General features: G+C 34.3%; 1 protein-coding gene across 1 annotated transcript in view; it reads left to right on the forward strand.

Moving 5' to 3' along the window:
- VPS9D1 (VPS9 domain containing 1) overlaps nt 1-15,843 on the forward strand; it is a 1,026,884-nt gene that overhangs the window by 230,640 nt on the left and 780,401 nt on the right. The gene's annotated exons all lie outside the window — the stretch shown is intronic.

A 15,843-nucleotide genomic window follows, 5' to 3' on the forward strand; every position in this document is an offset into this window, starting at 1 on the left:
GTAATCGTCCTTATCAGCAGATTCTCCTTTCTCCATTCTTGTGTTGGCTTATTTCTTAGAATGCTTTCTGCTACATTAAGAATATAGTATTCTGAATAGCTGTTGTTTTTCTTCTTAAGGATCTGCATTCAAAATACCAATCTGTTCATATTTCTTGAATTTCCCCTGCTTCATCATCCTTTTCCACTTTAAACTATTGCTTTTTGCTTGTGTTATTTATATGAGCCTTAACTGTGTAGCTCTAAAATATCCCTTTTAATCCATGCCTGGCATGTTTTGATAGAAATGTTTCATCTGTAGGCACAGCAAAACTGACTTTTCAGTTTAAGGATTTTGTGTGAATGGCCCTGGGCATATCCTACATATTAACATCTGCTCTCAGAGCATATACTTGGAAGATGGTGCATTTTTTTTTATAATAAGTCTTTATTGTTATAATATTTTCATACACAAGTAAAAACAAACACAAAATTTTAAGTGAAAAAATATAAAATAAAAGACTACTAACTAATATCACTAACTATCACACCAAACAAATATACAATATTTACAAGAATGCTTCCATGTAAAACATTAAGAATAGAGAAAAAACAAAAAGTAATTAATAACATTTCCAGTAATATACAGTTTAAATACAAAATTCTTTCCAAGCAAGTATAGAAATGTGAATACCTTCAAGTTAAAGTATTATGCTAATATAATATTAAATATCTGTTCCCAAATTTTTGGGTTATTAATGTTTTTATTATTCGGACTTAAGAGTAGTTTATGAGCTAATATATGCCTTGTTGCCAAAAATCTAAAGTTTTCCCAAGATGTTTTAGATGGGTCTAACCAATTAGTGGCTATATAAAGCTTCATTAACAGAAAAATATTAATATATATGGTACTTTGTGATCTAGGGAGTTCTTTCGGAGGAATATGTAAAATCATAAATTTCCATGACAACGTTGTACTTTGGTAACCCATCTTCTGAAGTTGATTCTTAAGGGAATTCCAAAGCTTATATATGCATTTACAGCTCCAGAACATGTGAAGAAGATCAGCCGGTTGATTTTTACAGTATGGACAAGTTGAAGAGTTTTTAGCATTAAATTTATGCAGGGTAAGGCGTGTATAATATGCATTATTCCATATCATCAACTGGGTATACATCCATTTTTGAAGAGAAGTAGATTTGATAGCCAGGTGAATTGCTTTTAACATATTACTTTTGTCTGTCACTAACATTTTCTCTTCCCAATAGTTGGATAACAGAATTTTATCATGAAATTTAAAGTCTTTAATTAATTTATTTGTTGTTGTTATATATTTAATATCCTGTTGGAGGGCTTGCCACAACTCAAAGCATTTATTGACATTTTCATCTTCAGATTTAAAATTTAAAAAGTAGCTCATAGCAAGTTCTCTAATTTGTCTCAAAATAACAAGATCATTTTTGGGTAAGTTATATTCTTGTCTTATTTGATTGGCCGAGCGGTCCAGATATTTGTATATATCAATCAAAGTTAAATTAGCTATTAGTGGAAACTGTTTAAGATCAATTATTTGATTGTTCAATTTTAAATTAGGATTCCTATGAAATGGTTGAAAAACCATCATATACTGACCCAAATCCAAAGATTGAAATAAATCTTGTATAGATAATATGTTAGTTTTAATATGTTCAATAATCGCATAAATTTTCAAAGTATCTTTACCTAAAAATGGGTATTGCTTTAGGATTAATGTTTAACTTTAAAATATATTTATAATTCAAAATCACCCAAGTTGGTGTCCACTTAGTAGTAGTTGTATCATAGTTGGCAATTCTTAGAATTCTATTAGAGTTCACGATTAGGTAGTACAATTCGAAGTTAGACAACTCCAGTCCTCCTTTATTTTTTGGGGTCATTAATTTATCATAAGATATCCTGGTTTTTTTTTGGTTCCCAAATTAATTTAGCCAATTCTTTATGAATTTTTTTAAAAAATGTCTTCGAAAGTATTAATTGGGCTGACCTAAAATTATAAAGTAATCGTGGTAACACATTCATTTTAACAATTGAAACTTTTGCTAGTAGTGGCAATCGTAAATTTTTCCACCTCCCGAAATCAGAAATTATTTGGTCCCAAATTGTTTTAATGTTATTATTGTAGAAGTCTTTATTGTCTGTAGAAAACTCAATACCTAAATATTTAATTTTTTCTTTAAATGTTATCTGCCCAACCAAAGGCAATAACAAAAAAGGTTTAGGTGACTTTAAAGGGAAAATATTGTTTTTTTCCAAGTTAGTTTTGTAGTTAGAGACTTCTGAAAAATCATTAACAGCCTTAAATAATTTGTCAGTGTCAGATATTGGAGAGGCACAATAAATATTAAGATCATCCGCAAAAGCTGCCATTAAAATTTTAGTTCCGTAAATTATTGGGACATTATGATAGACATTCTGCTTAATATATAAGAACAGAGGTTCAAGATAAAGATTAAATAGTAAAGGGGACAAAGGGCAGCCCTGGCGTGTTCCAGTCTTAATCTGTATTCTTTTGGAGAGGCTTCTATTAATGCACAGTGCAGTATAGGGATTACTATATAATATTTGCAACATTTGAACAAATTCATGGGATATATTAAAATAAGGTAAAAGAGCAAACAAAAAATTTGTATCAACCCTGTCAACGGCCTTCTGTGCATCAATTATAAGGGCATAGATATTAAGATTATTTTGTTTAGCATGTGTTATCATAGTATGTAATGTAAGAGTATTATCAGTGGTTTGTCTACCTGCCATAAATCCAGCCTGTTCTTTGGATATTATATGAGTCATGATTTTCTTCAGTCTAGATGCTATAATGGAGGTTAGAATTTTCATGTCTACATTCATTAATGATATTGGTCTATAATTATCTGGGTTTTGAGGATCTGAATTGGCTTTATGTATAAAAATAGTCTTTGAGGCGTTAAGATGAGGATCATTAATAGTATTCCTAATTATGTAGTTAAATATAACTGAAAGTATCTTACCCAAAATATCCGCAAACCTTTTATAAAACTCCACTGTCATCCCATCAGGACCTGGTGATTTGTGTGATTTCATATGTTGAATTGTATATACTATGTGTCCTTCAGATATCTGTTTAACTAAATCATTTTGAATATCCTCTCCTATTTCTGGAAACTTAATTGATTGTAAAAATTGTTCATAGATTTTATGCAAGGACATATCCTTTTGCCCATCATAAATTGTTGTGTATATTTTCTCAAAAATATTAATAATATCCTCTGTTTTAGAATATATTTTATTATTAAATTGTATTTTCGAAATTTGTAGTGTTGTTTTTGATTGATTAATGATCCTAGCCAACGCTCTCGATGGTGTTTGAACGTGATTAGCATATCTCGCTAACATCTTATATTCTTGAAATGTTAATCTACTATTTTGTATTAAGAAGAGATCCTTCTGACATTTAAATAGTCCTTTCTCTGTTTGTTCATTAAAATTCTGAATCAGTTGTCGATCCAATAATTTAATTTTCGTTTCCAAGTTTTGAATATCTTTCTTTAGTATTTTTTTATAATAAGAGGCTTTTTGCAAAAGGATCCCTCTTATTTGTGTTTTAATTGTTGCCCATTCAATATCTGGGGCATATTGTTGTTTCTTTAGACTAACCAGTAAGTCTTTAAGGTACTTTGTAATTTCCTGTATTATTTCTTCCTTATTCAGCAGATTTGGATTAAGAGACCGATTATAGCCTCTTTGCCGCATGGTATCTTTTATCTCCTTAGCAAAACTCAGCGAAATTTTCGAATGATCTGATAAATACCGTGCATGTATAACAACTATAGGTTCTAAACTAATCAATGTTCTTGAAATCAGGAAGAAATCTATTCTGGACCACATTTTATGACATGGGGAATAAAATGTAAAATTATTTGTACTATTAGCATTGTTTAAATAGTGAAAAGGGTCATATAGTTGAAAGTCTTCTTTAATATCATCCAGTGCCAATACTGCATGCTTATTAAATGCTTTGTGTGGACAAGATCTATCCAACTTCGGATTTTGATAAGCATTCCAATCATCTCCATCAATTACGTAGTATCTATCAGATTGTGTTAAAATTGAATACAGTGATGTTATGAATATTTGTTGATCATTACAAGGTGCATATATGTTTAAAAGTAAAATAGGTCTATCAAATAAGGTAGATGCCAGAATAACGTAACACCATCGTCCATCTTTATCTGTATTAGAATCTAAAATTTTGTCTTTATATTGGTCTTTAATAATTATAGCTACCCCAGCACTATTTGACTTACCTTCCGATGCTATTACTTCTCTGATCCACTTCTTTTTTTTTTATATCAACCCATTGATCATTCATTAAATGCGTTTCTTGCAGTAAAATAAACTACGCCTTAGCCTGCAACAATACATGTAACAATAGTTTCCTCTTTTTTAAATTCTGGAGCCTTTTAACATTCCATGAATCTAATTCCCACATTACCAAGGTTGACTGTACAATAAAGGTTTTGGAGAGAAAAGGTAAAAAAAACATACAGTATATTCAAAACCATACATGATCTGGAAGCAATCCATATATCCCGTCCTAAACCAGTGCTTACCCACTCTAACCCCGGACCAGGACATATATAGGTCTTGTGTAATATAGAATAACAGAAGGTTTAAGAAAAGAAACAAACAGGAAAACATCACATTATAAAATGTCAAACATGTTCCATAGTTGAGACCTATATAATCTAACTTAACTACGACAAAGCCTAAACTAAACATTCCTTAACAAGCACTGCATTGAGCTACATCTCCCCAATCAAGTAAATTTAAGCAAATCAAATTAAAATACAGTATTACAGTACATATGAAAATAAATTGAAAAAAGGAAGTGTTAATATTTGGATTAGCTATCTATAGATAAACCGCATGCATAGAGACACACACACACAAAAAAAACCTATTAAAATATAGCTCTATGTTAAAATAAATATATAGGTAAATACAGGTATCCCTGGTTATAAACCCACACTATCATAGTTTTATACTAAAGCAAACTACTAACTAACTAATATAAATGCATTATCACTTTAACACAGTACATTATGAGCTATAATGAGAAGCATATTTATACAAACAATACTAAATCCCTGCACCCTCTCTAAATAATATAACCACAAAATTCTACATAAACATGTATAAGAGAAACAAATAAAATATTCCTATGTGCTCACTTTACCATATAACAGTGTTATTTTCAAGTTAAATGAATAAAAAGATGTTAAAACAGTTTCCTTTGGTTTCCCAAGCCTGGAAACCCTGTGAAATATTCGCGACGGGGGACCGCTTTTACAGATGGACTCCCGGAAGTGTCACAGCGAAATCTGCACCCATGACAGCATTTTAGGCACTTCCTATCTTCCTCCTCGTCGAAAACACTTCGTAGAAGCCATAAAACGATGGGAAATGAACGCAGGTAATCAAGATAAGCAAAAACAAACAGTTTTATTACTCTGGAAGAGGCCTAAGGCTTTTTAAATGCAAACAAAGGATTATCCAGTCCTGGGAACACAGTAAACAATGGCTCTGACTTCAGCAGCATGCCAGTCTCAGCGAAAGTTCAATTCAAGTCTCTGATACAGGTAAAGCCTTGAAAACTTTAAGAAACAGCTTTTTGCCTCATTTTTAGTGGAAATAGCATGTTTAATCCTATCCATTGTAAATATAAGCATATGTGGGTATTTCATTTGAAACTTCATTTGTTTGTCAATAAGAAATTTACAGTATGGAGACAAAGACTGTCTAGCTTGTCTTACCTGTATGGGTAAATCCTGTGACATAGATATTTTATTATTTTTCCACATGATATAGCCTCCAGTTTGTTTTATAGTAGTAAGTATTCTGCTTACATCTTGATAGTTAAGTATTTTAACATATACAGGTCTAAGAAAGTTAGATGCTTGTGACTCTCTCAAAGGTCTGTGCGCTCTTTCAATAATAATTTGTTTTACCCCATCAGAGTCATTTAACGGCACTTCAAATATTTGTAATATGGATGGAATTAATTCATTATACTGAATAGATTCTGGAATCCCTCTGAGAATAATATTGTTTTTCCTGGATCTTGCTTCTAAGTCCGTAAGTTTGTTTTGCATAGCCTGTATATCCACATCATGTAGATTAGTTTTCTTTTCAAGTAAAGTTAATTTATCCTCATTTTCAGAAATTCGAGCTTCCGTCTTGTCCATTCTCTCCAGCAACTGAGTACATGAATTCCCAAATGTTTGTATTTGACAAGTCAGTTCTTTTAGAGCTTCTTGTATGGGTATCAGAGCATTTCTGATGTCTTCCATGTTTAATGGTTGTTCAGATTTAGATTTGGTCTCTGATTTCTGTTGTTCCTGTATTTTAGTAATTTTTTGTCTTTTAGAAATCACATCCTTTTCAGGTGACTGCAATTCCGAAAGTTTTGTTTTAGTAGTGGTTGTATCCATGTTTTTTTCCTCTTTTGACATCTTATTTGAACACAAAGACTTGCAGTATAGAAAGCACACGGTTCCTTTGTTTACTTCTCTCTGCAGAGCCAGCTAATCTGTTGTAATCCAGTGAAATATATTCCTTTTTTCTGGTTTTTCTTCTTAGTAATAGATAGTTAAGTGTAGTTGAAGTTATTTTATCGAAGATTTGATGTTAAAAGCTTTATATTATCCACTCAGGGTTTAGATTTCCTCAGGTTAATTAGAGAGCTGCAGTTCAGCAGTGCTTACAGAACGGCAGCCATCTTTGAATCAGAAGATGGTGCATTTTAATTTCATAAATAGTATAAGCTGGTTTATATGCACTAAATGCTGTGTGGGAAACAATGCTGCCATAGTGTCTCTAATGTAGTGGGCAGTTGGCAGCACATTTGTGCCACCTGTCTTAGATTTGCACACTTTTGGGCAAAGGTTGAGAGGTAAGGGTATCTGGGCAAAGGAAGTTGTGTTGTTCTGGCACATATTCATAATCCCTTTGTTTAGCGAGTATTCCTTTGTCAGAAGCTAAGTTGTTTTGGGAGATGATTGCTGTGGCCCACTGATGTAAAACTAGAACCTGGAAGATGTTAGACTGCAGCCCCAAGGGACAGATGACTGTCAGTCTGTAATTGAGGAGATTTACCTATTGGAACTGTCTTTGGCAGCTGGGAAAAGGTGTATTCTCCTATATGTTGGGAAATGTATGTTGTATAGAATTGCGCAACAGGAGTATGTATTACTGGAAGTCTGTAGATATTTGCAATTCATTATGAATATCTTGTCTTGCACCTTTTTCAGAAAAAAATATTCAACAGCTTACTGTGGCCCCTTTTCCCCTCAATGACCCATCTTTGTCACTCTGTCATTTATACAGTAGAGTTTATTGGAAAAGATCCTATGCAATTCAAAGACATATTTCTGCACAGAGAACTTTATGTATACACAGTGAATGCCCTGATTACCATACGTAATTCCCATGTGAATCATGGAGCATGGAGTGTGAGGGATGCATGCATTCACATAACACAGTGGTGTGTACAAATTGCACAAAAATATCTTAGTGGAATCCAGTTGATCAGCAGCATTGGTTTAAATTAGTTTTATGACTAAAACCATTACAAATCTAGAGACTTCCAAGATGGCTGCACACTGAGTAACAGCTTAATTTCAGCTCTCCCAGTGTGAAAACTGAAAGTTAGAAAAGAAAGCTGGTGAATTTGTCTTTTGGGTAAATTTCAGTAACTGGCTAGGAAATGCATTGCTTGGATGCTAGCAAAAAAGAAATTCAGAGAATCTGAAAGAAAAGAGATCACAAAAGTTGAGGAGAAAACATTGACTGGGAAGAATTCTGCAATTGTTCAGCAAAAAGCAGTACAGGCTCCTCCTTTGGTGCAAGACGTGACATCCAGTAATCTAGAGGAAAAATAAATCAAATGTACTCAGAGCTGATTAAAATAAATTAAATACCAAAGGATTATATCAACTCAGATAACAAAAGGCTTGAAAAAATGGAAGAAACTTTAAACAGATATTCTGATAATGCAAAAATGAGAGGTCTAAATAAAGAAATGGCTGTCTGAGTATGAGACTGCTCGAGAAGAGATTAAAAAAATAATAGAATTAGAGGACTGAGCATGTAGCTAAAACCTGAAATTTTCTCCTGAACCAGAGAAGCTTGAAGGAATAGACTGTATTAATTTCAAGAAAGCATAGATAAACAACTGGAATTGTATTCTACAGCAGGAGTTGTTAAATGGAAGGGTGGATCATGTGTGTGTGCTCCATAACTGGCCATGAGAAAGCAACCTAGACCTTTAACAGTAAAGGTGCAATCTTACCAGCAGAAAGAGTTGAGGGCTTCATCTCATACATTTATTTCTCACTATAAGTTGGATCTTGCATCTAGGGGTAGAGAGTATCTTTGGCTCAGCGGTGTGCTCGAATATCCTTCCATGATGGCGCCCAAGATTCAGGGGTGGGGGGGACTCTGTCCACAGGGTTACCAGACAAAATATCCTACTTTCATTTTAGATAGAAGCACTCACTCACCATCCATCTGATCTGGTGTATTCATTTCATGCAACTGCACTTCTCCCGCCCTCCTATCCCCCTGGCCTTTCAGTTTCCTGCATGTCCGTGTTGCCCTTGTTGTAGCAATTGTTGTTTTAGCAAACTTCTGAGGTCATGAGGGTAGAGTAGGAGGCATTATGGAGGAGGGAGGGAGATCCATAGCTGGAAACTATGCGAAAAAACTGCGCGGTTAGGATCCGATACTCGGATCCATAAAGGGTGAAGACACAATGAACACACTACTCAGATTATGGGTTATACACGAACTCTAATTTCTGACAAAACAGTGGCAGAAGGATAAAGTACTAAAAGTGGGAGACAGTAGAATGTTTGTGGAAAATGATTGTTCATCGTACACCAGGAAGAAGAAGAGTACATTTATTCCAATAATTAGGGAATATCGAGAAGCATGCATAAAATTGAATCTGCAGTAGTCAGCTACTTTTAGAATATTTTTTCCAGGAGGGTCAGTATAATGCTTTGATGCAGAACATGCTAAGCAGGAAATACAAAAGTTTATCCAACAAAAAGTGAGCTATCAAATAGAAGGAGATTCTGTTTCTTCTTCTTATGGTAATAAAGTCCATAGAGACTGTGCTAGAGAAAGCTTTGCCAGCGTTTCAAAGGAAAATGCTTGAGTGACAGAAAAAAAGCACAAGAGTTAACTAGAAGAACCAGGAATATGCTGGAAATGAAGCAGAGACTGGATTTGGGAGCTGGAGATCACCAGGAAGAAAATCAGTAACTTTAAAATTGACAAATAATTGTGGGATTACAAAACATTAATTATATTTGTGAAACAGAACAAGAAAACCAAAGAAAATTGGACTTCTTTGACTTTGTTAAACTTGTAGGGGACTCCAAAGCATATGCCCTATTTCATGTCATTAATGTTTGGAAGAACACTTAGAATAGGGGAAGAGGAAGGAAAGTGTCATCTGTAAATAAAACAAAATTTTATTCTTAACAGTAGTATTTTTATAATGCATGACATAACCTGCATTGCTGTAAGGTACAGCTTTCTCGGTTATTTTCAAGTGTAATTTGGATACAAGACTAAACAGGTGCTCCCTTTTTTTTCTTTCTTCTTTCTTTCTCCTTGCTCAGTTTTAAGAAATGTAGGCAATGCACTATAAAAAGAGAAAAAAATATGGATAACAGAGCATGATAGAAGAAAAATTGATATGCTTTGTCTTACTCTTGCATAGGGGAATGACTGGATTATGGCTCTTCGCTTGATCTAGTAACAAGTTTAAAGGGTAAGCAAATAAATCAAAAATTTCCTGTAGCAAATAAATGAGTACTTGTAGTAGAAGCAACTATCTGGTTCTGATGTTTCTATGGAGACAATCTAATAAGGGGCGATAAAAACAGAATATTTCTTTCTTTCAATGGCTAGGATATAATATTTTCTGAAAGCATTCAAGTGTTTTTTTCTAATCTGGGAGGGCAATGAAGATAAAGACAAAAACAGGTAGCACTTAGTGGAAGTAGAAGCACAGGCTGTACCATGTGTATTGCCATGGATAACCTTTCTTTTAGGTTAATCCATAGTTGTGAATCTGGCTGTCAGTGTGGGACAGTTGTTCCTGTTAGGAGGGTTAAACTTCAGTATTTGAAGATATTCATAGTTCTGTGTGTTGGTAGTAAGTTAATAGGTTATAGGGATGTTCTGGGGTTTTTTTGAGGGTTTTTACTTAAACAAAAACGTTTTATAAGATGTGACATAGATTCAAATGGATATGACAAGAAACAACTGTATAAAAAACAACCTTCCAAATATTAGTGTATGCATGTAACACAAAAGCTGAAACTAGACATTTAAAAAAGTTGTTATACATAACTGGTGGGAATAATTACATAATGACACTTTCTATATTATCTTTAACAGTGAATGGTCTCAGATGTATACAAAAAAGAGTAGTGATATTAATAATGCCGAGTGCAAATAGCTATGCTACAGGAGACACACATGGAAAGAACTGAACAGGGAATTTGGTAAATAAAGGATTTCAGGATAGTTATTAAGCTGAATATCTGGGACAAAGGAAAAGGGGATTTCTTATATTAATTGCAAGAGGAGCTCCAGTAGTGATAGAAGAGGGAAAAAAGATAATAATGGTAGGTTTGTCATACTAAGGGGCTACTGGCAAGGGAGGAGGATTACACTGGCATCTATCTGTATTGTACCTAAAAATGCTATAATGGAGCTTAAGAAAATTCTGGGAGAAATAATCAGCTTTTAGCGGGGAATAATATTTATAGGTGGGGACTGGAATTTGATTTGCAGCATTGAGGATGTATCGGGGGACCCAGAAGGGAAAATATAACAAAATAGGGTAGATGTCTGAAGAAATTTATGGAAGTATTTGGCATGGAAGATGTGAATTCATTAGTAGGAGTTTGGAGTGAATTTACATATTCTCCAAGGTACAAAAAACTGGGCTAGGCTAGAAAGAAATTATATTTCACAGGAACATGTGCAGTTAATTGAAAGTTTTGATACAGATCCGATAATTATTTTAAATCATGCACCAATAATAACTAAAATAAAAATGTAGGGTAATGAAGTAAAAATAAGACATTGTAGCTTTCTCACGTATCTGTAAAAAAAGAAGAATTTAAGCAATGGGTAGTGTAAATTATTCTGTAGTTATTAGAGAAGATAAAACTTTCTTCTGAAAATATAGCTGGGAGTGAGATAAGATTAAAGTGGAGTTTAAAAGTGGGGTGGAAATAAAAAAGGAGAGATGGTTAAGAAGTGTCAAGAATTATAAAGAGGGACTGACAAAGGGTAAGGTATTGTAGAATGGGGGAAATCTCACAGAACAACAAGATGATCAATTGCACAATGCTAAACAGACAATAAGGGATTACCTTGAAAATAAGCATGAGTTTAGAAAGACTACTGTTAAGGAACTGTTTATTTGATAATAACTCCAGAGCACAAGCGCTTTGAGCACAATGGCTCAGGCAGTAGAAAGGGTTTTTGTCAAGCTTAGGGAGCCTATAACAAGGAAGATAACCAGAGATCCTGTAGAGGTACAAGAAATATTTCAGAAATTTTATGAAAATCTGTATAAAGCAGAGAAATATTTAAGTCATGAAATCATACAAGTCAAAATTTATGGAATAATTAAATATGCCAAGATTAGATGTAGATGAGGCTCAATTACTAACAGGAAAGGAGGGGATGAGAGAAAAATGGTGATGTAAAACCAATTTACAGGAAAGTCCCAAGGGAAAGATGGTATTTCTGTGGAAGTTTGGAAGCTAGGAGGGAAGCAACTGATAAAGATCTGGAAGGTTTTGTTTAACAGTATTTTAAAAGCACCAGCATCCTGGAAGAAAGCGGTGGCGGCTGTAATAACTAAAAATGGTAAAGAACCATCAGATCCATCTTCTATAGGCCCATTTCAGTTCTATTGTTTATGTCTATAATGGCTAAAAGAATGGCAAACATGATGCTGAAATAAATAGATATGGAACACTGTGGTTTTGTGGAGGGGAGGCAGACATTTGACAACATTAATAGAACAATGATGAGCCACGGGGAAGCAGAATGTAAGAAAATACCACTGTTGTTGGTGGGTCGTGATCCAGAGAAAGCATTTGACAGAGTAGGCTGGGATTTTATGAGTAGAGCAATGGGAGCATTTGCATTCCCTGATAAAATGATAAGGTTGATTAGGAGCATATATGAGGGATTGGAGGTGAAAATGAAAGTGGGTGGGTTCCTCTCCAATATGTTCTGTTTGAGCAGAGGAACCAGGTAAGGGTGTCCTCTTTTCACTTTGTTATTTGCTTTATAGTTAGAACCATTGGCAAAGAAAATAAGGGACTCAGAAATTCAAGGATATAATTGGTGTGATAATTAAGAAAAGCTGGCTTTATTTGCAGATTATGTTATTTTATACCAGATAAAACCAGAAAAGGATATAACAATATTGTGGAACATTTTGAAACAATTTCAAGAAAAAAGAAAGGCAATAGCTGTAAACTGTGTACCCACAGACAAATTGGTTTAGCAATACCCATAGTTATGGGGACATGATAAAGTGAAGCACTTAGAAGTGTGGATTAAAATTGATTCTGTTATGGCAGCTAAGGGTATGTAAGAAGAGACTAAACAAAAAAATAATACAAAAACTGAGTAATTGGAAGCTCTGCTTTATGGATGTAGATAGCAAGATAACAATTAGTTAAAATGTTTTTAGTTCCTTTAGTCTTATACACAGCTCAGGGATATTTTTATCAACGAGAGAGAAGTTGTGGATAGTAATTAATAAAAAGTTGAAGGATTGTATCTAGGAGGAAAAGACAGCAAGGGTCAAATGGGATAAGCGGATCTTTCCACTAGAGCAAGATGGTTTGGGATTACCTGATTTGAAGGGGTATCTGAGAGCTACACAATTAAGGGTCAAGCAGATACCTATAATTCAGAATGGAAGGAGATGGTGATGAACCAGTATGAAGCTGAAGAAACAAGACGAGACTGAGATTTTAGATGCAGATCTTTAAGAAGAATAACAGTAAACATACAGAATATTATATTCGTAAAGTAACATAAAGTATTTTAAGAACTAAGCCAACATAGGAATGGAGAAAAGAGATTCTGCCAATAAGGACGTTAGGGATACAGACAGTAGGCAAGTGGGGGTTGAATTTACTGGAGAAAACTGGCAAAGGAATCAAGGTATTGGGAGCAAATAATTAGAGCGGGAAAGATAATAGAATAGGAAGGTGCCAAGAATTTATCTGGACTGCAGGTAGAGATTGCCTTCCCTGCCAAGGATTGATATCAAAGTATAGGTGAAGAGAAAGAAATAGGATCCTAAGTGAAAGATCAGCAGTGGTAGAGTTTTTAGTACAATTTAGAACAAAAGCTGCTCTTAAAAAAGAAATAATTAACAGAGCATATAAATATTGCATGATAACTATAAGAATCAATCAGAAGAGGTTAGACAGGATTGGGAAGAGAGATTGGATAAGGAGTTCACAAAGAAACAATGGGGAGATATATGTATGACTCCCAAATAGGCAACAAAGTCTAGAAGATTTAGGTTCTTTGCTTGGAAGTGTTTACTTAGGTATTTTATATTCCAAGTAGACTCCAAAGAATTTTTTCTCTGGTAGATAGCAAATATTGCAGGTGTGATTGGGAAGAAAGATGTAATTTGGAACATATTTTTGGGAGTGTAATGAGTTGGCAGACTTTAAAAAAATTCCTGTCAGGCTACTCTGTCAGACATAGTGGATGAACAAGTTGGTATAACTGAGGAAATTATTTTTTGATACAGTGTCAGAACTGCCTAAACATAGTAAGGCCTTTCTGAATCTAATTATGGCGGCTGCCAAAAAAAACAATACTAGAAAATAGAAATCAAAGTCTAAACCAACTGTATTACAAGTAAAGAATATAATATCAGAGATAAAACAACTGGAAATAGGATCTTCAGAAAAGGGTTGGAGCAAATTACATAGAAAAAATGGGAATTGTGGGAATAATACATGCAGAATAAAGTTTTGGAGGAGGAATGAGGTTTAAAAGAAGGCAGGATTTGAATGAGCTATGTAATGTTTTACTGACAATGACTAAATTGGTTTTAAGTGTTGTATAATGTTTGTGATTAAAAATATGTCAATATGTCCTGGTTTCATTTATATAAATGTATGATTGCCTGTCATAAGTGATACTTTAATTTAAATGTTTCTTGTTTAAAAAAAAGGGAAACTTTTAGCTCAATTCATGCAGAAAAATGGTTTGAAGGAGGAATGAGGTTTAAGGGAAGGCAATCACTGAATATATAATGTTACTTAGATTATATGATACATAACAGTATATGTGATGTATAATGCTTGTAAATATAAACTTGTTAGCTTGGTTTGATTGCTTTTATATAAATGTAAGTTTGGCTATGTCACAAGTGATAATTCAATAAAGGTGTTTAAAAAATTACAAATCTAGAAGTCTGCAGCATAGGCTCTGTAGGATAACCGTGTACTTACAGAAACAGCGAGAGTCAATCACATTTATTGTGGGCTACTGTACTGACACAAAAGTGCTTATGCCAAAGGGAGATAGTACACTAAGCAATTCTTCAACTACTAAGATATATAAATCATCTATGCTCCATTTACATGGTAAAACAAGTGGAGTTTTTTTAATTTCCCACTTCCTTATCAGTGGAGTAAGGAGACTGTATTACTGCTGCACTGCTCAGAATTGCTGTCAACAGTCTTCTCACAGGGAATATTTTCATATTGTTTGTTGTCAGGTGATACAAAGGAGGAAAAAAAGCTGAAGCAAACAGGAGGGTATCTGTAACATGCAATGACTGCAAGTGATGCAAGAACTACAACTGGAAGTAACTTTTGATGTCGTATTCAATATCAGTACAGTGCTAGAACTCCACTGCATGTACTTGATAGCTGGAGAACTACAGTACTGATTATCTATCTGTACAGCATTAAATTACAGGTGATAAATACAAGTCATGCTTTGCTAGCAGTTTCTGTATTGCTGTATTAGCATGGCTGTATCTTGGTATTCCCATTAAGTTTGTACTGTCTACTGTGGTGATACTCACATTACACTGTATGTTTATACAATTCTTATATGCCACACATTAGTTAAGGCTCATTGTGGCTTTGTTGCAGAAAAGAGGAAAATCCCAGGATGCAAAAAACTCCCTTACCAGTCTCAGTAAGAAACTGAGATCCCACATAAAATCCTCCAAAGCTAGTTACGAAAATAAAATTGCCAAAGATTCCAAAGACAACCACAAGGCATTCTATAACTATGTCAAGAATCTAAATGGTAATGCTCAGATCTGCTCTGAACTACAACAGAATGGCATTAAATTTATTGAGCCCAAGGATATTGCCAATATCCTGGCAGATCGATTCAATGCCAACTTCACCCCCCTCTCACCCCCTAAAATGCTCATCTCAGTACCAGAAGGTTGCCAAATTCTGGTAATAACGGCCACACAGGTAAAAAACGCACTGCCCAAAGCTAAGAATACAGCATCCATGGGACCGGATGACATCCCGGCCTGTGTACTACATGAACTACAGAATGAATTGACACCTCACCTAAGTGTCATGTTTAATCATACCCTCATCTTAGGCTTCATGCCCACTGAGTGGCGCACAGCTACAGTTATCCCACTCCACAAGAGGGGATCCACCTTGAATCCCGGGAACTATCGCCCCATCAGTCTAACAAGCCTGATCTGCAAGGTCATGGAACGTATTATCAT

This window comes from Protopterus annectens, chromosome 8.part1, assembly GCF_019279795.1.
Source record: "Protopterus annectens isolate FY-2018-M chromosome 8.part1, PAN1.0, whole genome shotgun sequence".
Taxonomy (NCBI): domain Eukaryota; kingdom Metazoa; phylum Chordata; order Ceratodontiformes; family Protopteridae; genus Protopterus; species Protopterus annectens.